Source organism: Chrysoperla carnea (assembly GCF_905475395.1).
Source record: "Chrysoperla carnea chromosome X unlocalized genomic scaffold, inChrCarn1.1 SUPER_X_unloc_38, whole genome shotgun sequence".
Classification (NCBI taxonomy): Eukaryota; Metazoa; Arthropoda; class Insecta; order Neuroptera; family Chrysopidae; genus Chrysoperla; species Chrysoperla carnea.
The window spans coordinates 7,501-17,500 of NW_025408165.1; the positions used below are offsets into that span (position 1 = coordinate 7,501).

Sequence of the window (10,000 nt, forward strand, 5' to 3'; positions counted from 1 at the left end):
ATTTTGGCGCTTTAACTCTACGTTTGGTTCATCCCACAGCGCCAGTTCTGCTTACCAAAAGTGGCCCACTTGGCACTCTGATCCATATATAAAAAATATATTCTCATAGCTTCACATTATAAATAATGTTTTTAAGCAAGCTAGAGAATCTCACCCATTTAAAGTTTGAGAATAGGTTGAGGTCGTTTCGGCCCCAAGGCCTCTAATCATTCGCTTTACCGGATGAGACTCTTATATAATGAACGCCAGCTATCCTGAGGGAAACTTCGGAGGGAACCAGCTACTAGATGGTTCGATTAGTCTTTCGCCCCTATACCCAGTTCCGACGATCGATTTGCACGTCAGAATCGCTACGGACCTCCATCAGGGTTTCCCCTGACTTCTCATCCTGACCAGGCATAGTTCACCATCTTTCGGGTCCCAGCGTGTACGCTCTAGGTGCGCCTCTATTATAATATAATCCGAAAACTAAATTATAATAATATAAGACGCCCTAGGAGTGCGATATTTAATACATAATATAAATATATCCTCCTTTTATCATTTATAAAAAAATATAAATAATATTTACTTTCATTGTGCCTTTGGGTTTCATAAAATTTATAAATATTTCGATGAAAAAATATTTTATTCCCAATGACTTGCGTACATGCTAGACTCCTTGGTCCGTGTTTCAAGACGGGTCCTGAAAGTACCCAAAGCTATATCGTCGCTGACAGATAAATTTTTAATAAAAAAAAATGAGCCAGTTCATTATCATACACCTACTGACAGTTAAATAGTATCATATAACGGCATAAAATCCGTATATATAATATGTTTTAATAAAAAAACCTATTTATACTCGTGGTGGATCTGAACGCGTTAATAACGCGACTCAATATCAATTTATAATTAATACCATCAAACAATTAATCAAGAAACATAGGCGTTTAACATACACAAAATATTATCAAAAAATAATATTGTACATTAATCAACGCACCAATGCCTATAGATTAATATTTAATGGGTCGCAACGTCCTACAAGATGAGAAGTGCATACCTCGTTATCATACAATTAACAATATACAGCAGTGCATATATTTTTACTAAAAATAAATTCCTAATAAAAATTTTTGTCACATGCTAGTACAAATTGGTTGATTAACGATAAAAAGTAAATGAATCTCATCTTTCGACCTTTCGGGTTTCTCAGGTTTACCCCTGAACGGTTTTACGTACTCTTTAACTCTCTCTTCAAAGTTCTTTTCAACTTTCCCTCACGGTACTTGTTCGCTATCGGTCTCGTGGTAATATTTAGCCTTAGATGGAGTTTACCACCCACTTAGAGCTGCACTCTCAAGCAACCCGACTCTAAGGAAAGATTCACCTATCATCAATAATAATCACTACGGGCCTGGCACCCTCTATGGGTATATGGCCCCATTCAAGATGGACTTGGATGTATTATATAACAATAGGTTTATATTGAATCTTCCTAAACACTACATTCCCCAAGTGTCTGTTTATCAGCCACGGGGTTCAGTGCTGGGCTTATCCCTGTTCGCTCGCCGCTACTAAGGGAATCCTAGTTAGTTTCTTTTCCTCCGCTTAATAATATGCTTAAATTCAGCGGGTAATCTCACCTACTCTGAGGTCGTAAAAGTTTTTAGAAGTATTAAAACAAAAATTTTTTTTATATATTATGTTTTTGTTATATTTTATAAGTAAACAATTTTCTTAATTATTCATACTCAAATTTTTTTAATATTATTATATAATATTATTTTTATATTTATCTAAAGAGAAGAAAATAAAAAATAAATAATTATATATATTAATTTTTTTCGAGTATATTGAAAATTTTATTACAAATAAAATATTCCATAACAAAATATTAATATATAATATTTTTGTTTATTCTTCTTTATTTAATATTTTAAAAATATATTATTAATATCATTTATTATTAATATTATTATTAACATAAAGTTTTATAATATTATATATAAATGATAAAAAATAATATTGATATATTAATTTAAAAATGTCGACAAATAATAAAAAATATATAAATTTTAAATGCTATTAAAAACATTTTATATTTATTTTTTTCTTATATTTGGCGTAAAACATTCATATATAAATAATTTTACATTTCTTTTATAAAAATTTTATTTATCAATTTAATTAAATATGAAAAAATAAATTTTCTTTTTTAATTATTGATAAATTTCTTTTTCATAAAAAAAATTTTATGTAAAATAATCTTTTATTATATTAATATAATGTATACGACCCTCAGCCAGATGTGGTCCGGGAACAGTATCCAAGGACCGCAATGTGCGTTCGAAATGTCAATGTTCATGTGTCCTGCAGTTCACAAGTTGACGCGCAATTAGCTGCGTTCTTCATCGACCCACGAGCCAAGTGATCCACCGTCCAGGGTAATCTTTTTAAATTTTAAATGTAAGTATTATTATTAATAATAATCTTTATTTTTAATATAAAAAATAAAATTATTAATTTATATATCTTTATAAATTCTTTTAAAATAAAAAAATTTTTCTAGAATATAAGTTATATATTTTATTTTAAATATATATATATAAATTAAAGATATTATGGTATTAATAAATATATACATAACATTTTTGATATTTTTGTTAGTGCTAGCTAGATATAATAATTAATATTTGGTATATTTTATAGAAATGTATTTATTTTTTTTTTATAAATTATTTTCTACATAAAAATATATATAATATTAATATGGTACAAAACAAATGGATTTGTTTTTTAACATAATAACTTTTAATAAAAAAAAAGAAATATCAAGACAAAACATAAAGAAATTTAAATTTGAAATAAATTTTATTCTTTAAAAAAATTTTATCTTGTGTTTTCTTTATTTTTATTATATAACATAGAAAAATAAAAATATAGATTATATCAATTATAATCTTATTTTATTTTTCTTAATAGAGATTATATACATATAAACAAATAATTTCAATATATTCTATTTTTAATTTCACTTTTTTATAAGAGAAATTATTTATAGATTTTATTAATAATTATTGTTTAATAATAATAATAATATTGAATATAAAAATATTTTATATGTAACAAATATATTATTAATATTTATATAATATTCTCTATATTATATGTATAGATATATTATGTGTATAAAAAAAGTTTGGCGTATTACTTTAATATGATATCATAACCAAAATAAATCTCTTTTAACACATAATTACTATTATATATTTTGAGAAAATTACATATTAATATGTTATTTTGTTAAAAAAAATATTTCTTATCAATAATATTTTTATTTTTTGGAATATTTAAAAACAATACAAAAAATATAAATAAATATATTTTATATATATCGTTAATGATCCTTCCGCAGGTTCACCTACGGAAACCTTGTTACGACTTTTACTTCCTCTAAATGATCAAGTTTGGTCATCTTCCCAGCAACATCGGCAATATCAGAAATATTGCCGCGTACCAGTCCGAAGACCTCACTAAATCATTCAATCGGTAGTAGCGACGGGCGGTGTGTACAAAGGGCAGGGACGTAATCAACGCGAGCTTATGACTCGCGCTTACTGGGAATTCCTCGTTCATGGGGAACAATTGCAAGCCCCAATCCCTAGCACGAAGGAGGTTCAGCGGGTTACCCGGACCTTTCGGCCTGGGAGGACACGCTGATTCCTTCAGTGTAGCGCGCGTGCGGCCCAGAACATCTAAGGGCATCACAGACCTGTTATTGCTCAATCTCGTGCGGCTAGAATGCCGCCTGTCCCTCTAAGAAGAATTATTTGTACGCCGGCAGTAAAAACCACATCAAAAAACTGCGTACCCATACACCATAACATATGCAACATAAAGCACAATATATACAAAATATAATCTTGATCGTTAAATCTCAAAAATACATGCATATATAAATACAATACATAACACACATGAAAATGAATGAAATGGGAAACAAACAGCCGATGGGCCTTGAGATGCCGGTAAAGTACGTCTATTTAGCAGGCTAGAGTCTCGTTCGTTATCGGAATTAACCAGACAAATCGCTCCACCAACTAAGAACGGCCATGCACCACCACCCACCGAATCAAGAAAGAGCTCTCAATCTGTCAATCCTTCCGGTGTCCGGGCCTGGTGAGGTTTCCCGTGTTGAGTCAAATTAAGCCGCAGGCTCCACTCCTGGTGGTGCCCTTCCGTCAATTCCTTTAAGTTTCAGCTTTGCAACCATACTTCCCCCGGAACCCAAAAGCTTTGGTTTCCCGGAAGCTGCCCGCCGAGTCATCGGAGGAACTTCGGCGGATCGCTAGCTGGCATCGTTTATGGTTAGAACTAGGGCGGTATCTGATCGCCTTCGAACCTCTAACTTTCGTTCTTGATCAATCAAAACATTTTTGGCAAATGCTTTCGCTTCTGTCCGTCTTGCGACGATCCAAGAATTTCACCTCTAACGTCGCAATACGAATGCCCCCATCTGTCCGTATTAATCATTACCTCGGAGTTCCGAAAACCAACAAAATAGAACCGAGGTCCTATTCCATTATTCCATGCACACAATATTCAGGCAAAATTTGAGCCTGCCTTAAGCACTCTAATTTGTTCAAAGTAAACGTACCGGCCCACCTCGACACTCAATTAAGAGCACCGCGACGGGATTGCAATTGGGGGCTGCCACCGCTCTTAACGGTTAAACACTTACGACAAATTACATAATAAAAATATATATAATGCATTAAATAAATAATAACACTAAAATATACTTTATACATAATCTGTACCACCCACCGGTAGGACGTCCCACATAACATGCTAGTTAAACAATGCGAGCATTGAACCAACAGTGTAGGACACAGATTCGACTACGAGCTTTTTAACCGCAACAACTTTAATATACGCTATTGGAGCTGGAATTACCGCGGCTGCTGGCACCAGACTTGCCCTCCAATGGATCCTCGTTAAAGGATTTAAAGTGTACTCATTCCGATTACGGGGCCTCGGATGAGTCCCGTATCGTTATTTTTCGTCACTACCTCCCCGTGCCGGGAGTGGGTAATTTGCGCGCCTGCTGCCTTCCTTGGATGTGGTAGCCGTTTCTCAGGCTCCCTCTCCGGAATCGAACCCTGATTCCCCGTTACCCGTTACAACCATGGTAGGCGCAGAACCTACCATCGACAGTTGATAAGGCAGACATTTGAAAGATGCGTCGCCGGTACGAGACCGTGCGATCAGCTTAAAGTTATTCAGAGTCACCAAATTAAACGATGCAAATTAAAATTTACACCGATTGGTTTTGATCTAATAAAAGCATTCCTTCCATCTCTGGTCGGAACTCTGTTTGCATGTATTAGCTCTAGAATTACCACAGTTATCCAAGTAAATGTGGGTACGATCTAAGGAACCATAACTGATATAATGAGCCTTTCGCGGTTTCACCTTAATTTGGCTTGTACTGAGACATGCATGGCTTAATCTTTGAGACAAGCATATGACTACTGGCAGGATCAACCAGGGAACTATTTGTATTTATAATATTAAATATATAATAATATACATGATATTTTTGTTTTCTTATTATAAGAAAAAAAATTTTCATACAATAATTATTAATATATAATAATATTATTACAATTTCATTTTAAATATCAGATGGTCTCACCCATTACTGATATAAATTTTTTTTTTTTTATATCTCTATTGTTTTAAAATTAATAGAAAAAACATATGAGATATATATATTATTATTAATTTTTTTTTTTTTCAAATATATATTTTATTATGTCATTTATATAATTTTTTTGCTTTTACAAAAAGAAATATATAACATGTTATTCATAATAAATATTATTGAATAAAAAAAAAAAATAATAATTATGATTTTTGTCAGACCATCACCAAATGGGTCTTAAAATATTTCAAACATTTTCTCATACTCGTCGCTAGATTGAAAGCGTCATTTATTTTTTAATTTTATTTAAAAAGTTAATTTTAAATAAAAAACGTTATAATAACACTTAATATTCTCGCTTGGTATGAGGTGAGTCAATGTAATATTATTTATAAAAATAATTTTTATATAAATATTGTGTGCTCATATGGGAGTGTAAAGTTTAAAACTTATAACCCATGAACTTGCTTTGACAAAAAAATTTATATGTTATTCTATTTATAATCAATAATTTAATAAAAAAAAATTTTTTTTTAAATATTGATATAAAAAGATATACATATAGAGGTTTTTTTACAAAATTCTCATTAATTTTTTTACAAAAATAATAATACAATATTTAATATCAAAATAATCCAAACTGATTACCATCCAGACTATTATCAATATATATAAGATTGTATTATTATTCATTTCAATACATATTTATTAAAACTGAGATAAAATTTCATATATTAATAAATATGCATGTGTAAAAAAAAAAATTTTTATATAATAATTGAAAATGTTTTTGCTATTATTTTATATACATACATTAAATAATTGATAACAATTTAATACAATGTACACCTAAAAAATAATAACAGCATATACATATTCGAAACATTACTAGCAAAAAAACCAAAATACAATATTAAATATCAAAATAAACCAAACTGATTACCATCCAGAATATTTTGAGTATATATATATATATAATTTTGTATATTTTGCGTTCATGTTAATAAAATATATAAATGATACATATTTGAAAAGTGTTATTCTTCTTTCTGTTTTTTCGTAATATCATGGTGTCCATAGACATGCAAAAGCGTCATACCAAGCCATATACATACCTACACCACCTTTGTTGAATGATACACGAACAGTATGAAAATTAAACAACATATTCAATATCATTTTATATTATACTAAAATAAATGTTATTCTATTAAGAAAGTGTATATTTTTAAATTTGGCATTCATTACATAGTCAAAATACAATAATAATATAGATGATACATATACGATAATTGTTATTTTTCTTTCTGTTTTTTCGTGATATCATGGTGTCCATAGAATTGCAACGACGTCATACCAAGCCATATACAACTCTACACCACCTTTGTTGAATGATACACTTAGAGTATGAAAAATAAACAAATTATACTATATCATACTATATCATATATGTAAGACTGTTGAACATAATACCACAAAATACACTATTTCATATAGATATACATTCATTCTTGTCAACATAAAAGTACGTTATAAATGATACATATACAATAAGTTTTATTCCTCTTTCTGTTATTCCGTAATATCATAGTGTCCATAGAATTGCAACGACGTCATACCAAGCCATATACAACTCTACACCACCTTTGTTGAATGATACACGGACAGTATGAAAAATAAACAACCTATTCTATACCATTTAATATCATACTAAAACATGAAACAAATGTTATTCTATTAAAAAGTGTATTATTTTATTATATTTAGTATTCATTACACAGTCAACATACATAAATGATACATATACGATAAGTGTTATTCCTCTATCTGTGCATCCGTAATATCATAGTGTCCATAGAATTGCAACGACGTCATACCAAGCCATATACAACTCTACACCACCTTTGTTGAATGATACACGGACAGTATGAAAAATAAACAACTTATACTATACCATACTATATCATATGTGTGAGACTGCTGAACGTAATACCACTAATACACTGTTATACATAGATATACATTCATCTCATTAACTTACACGCACTATCCATCATATATATTAAAGACATTACACCCGGTGCTTCAAACTCAAAATATGATAATGTTTAAAATGGCTTTAAACATCATAAACTTTACAGAATAATCAAAATTTAAAGAAAAAAATTTTTAAAAAAAAATTTTTTTCAGCTAAAAATTTTTATTTTGGGACCAAAAAAATTTTTTTTTGCTTTTATCATATTTTATTAAATGAAATTTATGCATTATAATAAATTATTCAATAAACATTAATAATTATAATAAATTATTAAAAAATTTTTGGAATTAATGCAAATTTTTAGAAAAAAATGTATATTTTTTTTTTATATACAAATCGTACATGTTATATTGCGACAGGGTACCGGTATAATACATGTGATACATATGTAGATTTTCGAAAAAAATTTTATCCTTTTAAATGGTCCTAAATACTATATAAAGGTAAAATATATAGAATTTTTCGGGATTCATTAAAAAATTTTAGGGAAAAAATTTCATTTTATTTTATATACAAATCGTACATGTTATATTGCGACAGGGTACCGGTATAATACATGTGATACATATGTAGATTTTCGAAAAAAATTTTATCCTTTTAAATAGTCCTAAATACTATATAAAGGTGAAATATATAGAATTTTTCGGGATTCATTAAAAAATTTTAGGGAAAAAATTTCATTTTATTTTATATACAAATCGTACATGTTATATTGCGACAGGGTACCGGTATAATACATGTGATACATATGTAGATTTTCGAAAAAAATTTTATCCTTTTAAATAGTCCTAAATACTATATAAAGGTAAAATATATAGAATTTTTCGGGATTCATTAAAAAATTTTAGGGAAAAAATTTCATTTTATTTTATATACAAATCGTACATGTTATATTGCGACAGGGTACCGGTATAATACATGTGATACATATGTAGATTTTCGAAAAAAATTTTATCCTTTTAAATAGTCCTAAATACTATATAAAGGTAAAATATATAGAATTTTTCGGGATTCATTAAAAAATTTTAGGGAAAAAATTTCATTTTATTTTATATACAAATCGTACATGTTATATTGCGACAGGGTACCGGTATAATACATGTGATACATATGTAGATTTTCTAAAAAATTTTTATCCATTTAAATGCTTCTAAATACTGTATAATGCAAATATATATAATAATTTACAGAATTAATACAAAATTTTTATTGTACAAATTCACATTAATAGTTAATTGGTTAAAAAAAAATTTCAATACACAATGGGAATCAGGCTATTTTATTGGAACTTATTTATAATTAATTCATAATATATTTTTCTATATAAATTGATTAATTGTTTTTACATTCACCGTGTAAACGTATACACCATTCAAGTAACATAAAAAAAAAAAAAAAAAAAAAAATTATTATTATATTCTAGTAATACATAATAGTTATTCGCTAAAAAATATTTAATAGACAATAAAAATCTGACTATTCTGTTGTGAACTTATAAATTATTGATTCAAAATATATTTCTCTACCTAAATTTATTAATTGTATACACGCCCCCATGTACGTTGTTCAAGTCATATATTATTTTGCATAAGGATTACAAATAAATATTATATAATAAATAAGAGTTAATAAAAATTTAAAATTTATTATCCATTTTAAATTTATCAGCTAAATAAATATTTTTACATTCTTTTAAATTATTACTTTTTATTGTATTAAGAGTATATATCTAGTTTTATTAATCTTAATCCTTTTACAAGCACTAATATTATTTATACATAATATATTTTTATTTTATGTATGGAAAGCATAACTTGCTAAATACATCCTAACAATTTAAAAACTTTTCATTTGATTAATATTATTTACAATAGCTAATATTAATAGAATCTGAATAATCAAAATTATTTCTTTAAATATATGAATTCCGAATGTAAGTGTCCATCATAATACTTCATTAAGTTTATATTTGGCTAGCAACCTGTTATGCATAAATTGCTTTAAAGGTTGCCTACTAAACATATTATAATTATAATTATTAACAATTTTTGTCAATTGCGATTGCATTTTTTAGTATAATCAATGGTAGCGATTATAAGTAAAAACAATTAAAATCATTATAATAATTGTTAGCGATTATAATCAATATTGATAAGATGGAAACAAAAAGTGTTTATTCATAAAAAAAGCTCTTTAATTTATTACATTTAAAAACAAAAATTTTCTAACATAATAAATTAAAGAGCATTTATTATCAATACCATTTCTTA

General features: G+C 27.9%; 3 non-coding genes across 3 annotated transcripts in view; all 3 read right to left on the bottom strand.

Annotated features, from left to right (window-relative positions):
• The window catches only part of LOC123304289, a 4,580-nt gene extending 2,938 nt beyond the window's left edge, over positions 1 to 1,642 (bottom strand). Inside the window, exon 1 of the ribosomal RNA XR_006536323.1 lies at positions 1 to 1,642. This exon is cut by the window's left edge and continues 2,938 nt beyond it. This is a non-coding gene — a ribosomal RNA (large subunit ribosomal RNA).
• Positions 1,643 to 2,277: 635 nt separating this feature from the next.
• Positions 2,278 to 2,432, bottom strand: LOC123304285. The gene has a single exon (XR_006536319.1). It is a non-coding gene; the product is annotated as a 5.8S ribosomal RNA (ribosomal RNA).
• A 951-nt stretch (positions 2,433 to 3,383) lies between these two features.
• On the bottom strand, positions 3,384 to 5,539 carry LOC123304292. Its single transcript, XR_006536326.1, has one exon. It is a non-coding gene; the product is annotated as a small subunit ribosomal RNA (ribosomal RNA).
• Positions 5,540 to 10,000: the final 4,461 nt, after the last annotated feature.